The following is a 3,175-nucleotide window of genomic DNA, read 5'->3' as shown; positions in this document are numbered from 1 at the left end:
AACTCTTGGCAAAACTGGGATTCTTCTCAGGGTCTAGTCAGAACTCATCTTTTCAGTAACTTGCTTCTGCCAGTTTCTAAAAATAGGGTGGCTTTCAAAATATTTAACAACCTAGGGGCCATTGGCCTTAGTGCTGTCAGGCATTAACCCTCTAATTGCCAGATCATGGTGAGGTCCTGGGAAGGGTATTATGGAAGTATTTCAATATTTTAATAACTGGTATGGCCTTGGGGTACGCCCCAGCTGAATCTCTCCTGTCGCTCAGTCTCTCACATACACCTACACACATACACGTGCAGGTCTTTAACTCCCAGGGGTATTTGCATTCGAAATAGAGAAGGAGGGCAGGATGTCATTGAGCCCAGGTGTTTGTGGCAACGAACTGTTAAATGTTTTATATATCTTACTGAAACTTCACCACAACCTTTGGGGGAATTTTAAAATCACTCTAAGGCCCTTATGCTCTTATGCCCTCTAGCATCTGGTCATTCATTCAACACATTTTGTTGAGTCCCCACCATACAGATTGGAATTTAAAAAGGAGAGCAAGATGAGAAAGAAGGTTCTAGCTCTCTTGGAACGTACATTCTAGGGAAAAACACAAGAAAAGCAACTAAACAGATTAGCCCAAGAATGTGTTGTATCAGACGTGGTGCTCGGGGATGGCCTGTGAGGAGCTGCTTTTGAGCTGCCGGGGATAGGAAAATCTAGCGGAAAAAACGAGTTCCACATCAGGAGAAAGGACACTAAGTGCAAAGGCACAGGTGGGGCACAGAGAAGACAAGCTCAAGTGGTCAGAGGTTAGTAAATGGGAAATGCTAGCAGGTGCTGAGACTGCAGATGGGAGCCGACCTAGAGTGTGGAGCAAATGCTTGGGTTTTGTACTGTGCACATTGGGAAGCTATTTGGAGGTTTGAAGTAAGGGAGAAATAAGATCTGATTTTTATTTTAAACAGGTCATTGTTGGCTGCAGTGTAGAAAATGGACTGGAGTCGGGTGGGAGAGGAAACTGAGATGAAAAAGGGAAGCAGGGAGAGCAGTCAGGAGGTGATTGCAACAGTTCGAACAAACATGGCTTGGACTAGAGCAGGGGTCAACAAATTTTCTGTAAAGGGCATACTTCACATAGTTTTAGTATTTTTTAAAACAAAACAAAACAAAAAACCCTTAAAATGGAAAGCTATTCTTAACTAGACTGAAAGCATAGTCTATCTCTGGACAAAATGATAGTAGAGATGAGACATGGTCAGTTTGCAACTTATTTTGAAGATTGAGCCATGTTATTCCATTTTACCAAGGAAGAAACTGAAACTCAGAAAAAGTCAATATTATGCAATCAGTAAATTACAGAAGATGTAAACTCCAGAAAAGATTTGAACCCAGGACTACGTGACTAATGGGATTCCTGGTGATAGAAAAATATTTAGGACACAATTGAGATGAAGCTTTAATAGTGGCATTTGTGTATGCCCAAAGCCAAGGGCAAACACTGGGCTGGGGACTGAATTTGCCAAGTGCCCCCAAAATTCTATAATAAGCATTGCGATGGAGACAATAGAGGCCAACATTGATTCACAAAGTGGCAGAACCAGGACTTGGAGCGAGGCCTACTGACATGGGTTCCAATGACCTTTTTCTCCCCTGGCATGCTTTGTAGGCAAACCTGTAGTTGTGTATGCAGTACTCTAGTTTGCATTTTCTCAAAGTATCAGAACTGTATATTTAAAGAAGATACATGTATTGTTTTCTTTGGTCTTTAATTCAGACACTTTAGTTGCTTTAGTTTGTTCTGTTTCTAATTTGTTGTTGCTAGTTGAGCAGGCTTGCTTTCTCTGCCTCCGGAAAGTAGGGAGCACTCTGCATTATCTAGAGCCGACAAGGATCTCTAGAGTCTACTCCAGTGGGAGGTGATATATAGAGCTGTGTTCAGATGTATAAAGAACATACAAAGATAGTGATTACAGTATTGTGCCATCAGTAAATCATTAAATGATTTTTCAACCATATAACAGAAAATGGAGAAGCTGTTAAAAGGACTAAGGATATGTCTGTGTGTGGACTGAGAAGGAAAAGTGCCAAGACATATTGCCACAAGAGAAGCAAGATAAGTTTGCATGGCATCCTACTTGTATAGGGGGAAAAAAAGGTATATGTATACATTATTTTCATATATGTGTCTTTGGAAGGACACCCAAGGAACTTCCAGAGAAGTGACGGGCAAGAGAGTGATTATCTTTTCACTGTTTTTCCTTTTATAACTTGAATTTTATGCTATTTGCATGTATTATCTACTCCCCTTAAGTTAATGAGGTAATTGTTCAACCTCCTATTAAAATTTCAAATATACACAAGAATAGAATAATATAACAACTCTCACTTATTACCTAGTCAATTTGTCACATCTATCTTTCTCTTCCTTCCTTTCCCCCCTTAAGGAAATTCAGCCATTTATTTCTTGAACAAACATTCCTCAGGTTCTTGAAAACTCTTAATTTCCTGAGTTCTGAAAAATGGGTAAGTTTGATTTTGACAAATCTTTGCCAGTATTTGTGTTGCTTTTATGGAAGAGAGTTTTTTGAATGTTCTTACTAACCATTTCTGCTGATATCCTTGGCTGGAATATTTTAAAGCAAATACCAGACATTACATCATTCAACCAACAAAGACTTCAGAATATAACAGAAAAATATTTTAAAAAATTTAATCAAAATATTAGTTACACATAAAAAATAGAACAGTTCTTTAATGTTTTCTAATATCCATCCAATCCATTCCGGTAAAGATGGCAGAGTAAACACTGTGCTCTCCTCTCAAGACCATAACAACATTACAGCTAAACTACAGAACAATGATCAATGAGCATCACCTGAAGTCTAGCTGAACAGAAGCCCCACAACTACAGACATACAGAAGCTGCCACTTCAAGACTGGTAGGAAGGGCAGAGACTCAGAATGGGCTCCTCCCACATCTGTGTGTGGCAGTTAAAAATCAGGAGGGAGGAATACCAAGGTAGTGCTGTAGGTAAAGGCTGTGCTTACCTTCTCTCACAACCACATCAAAATTACAACTAAACTACAAAACAACCATTGTTGAGAATCGCCTAAAATATAGCTGAACTGAAGCCTTTCAATTAAGGACATGTAGAAGAAGCCACCTCCAGACTGGTAGGAGGGG

Source organism: Rhinolophus ferrumequinum, unplaced genomic scaffold (genome assembly GCF_004115265.2).
Source record: "Rhinolophus ferrumequinum isolate MPI-CBG mRhiFer1 unplaced genomic scaffold, mRhiFer1_v1.p scaffold_84_arrow_ctg1, whole genome shotgun sequence".
NCBI lineage: Eukaryota > Metazoa > Chordata > Mammalia > Chiroptera > Rhinolophidae > Rhinolophus > Rhinolophus ferrumequinum.
This window is presented reverse-complemented; position numbering follows the sequence as displayed.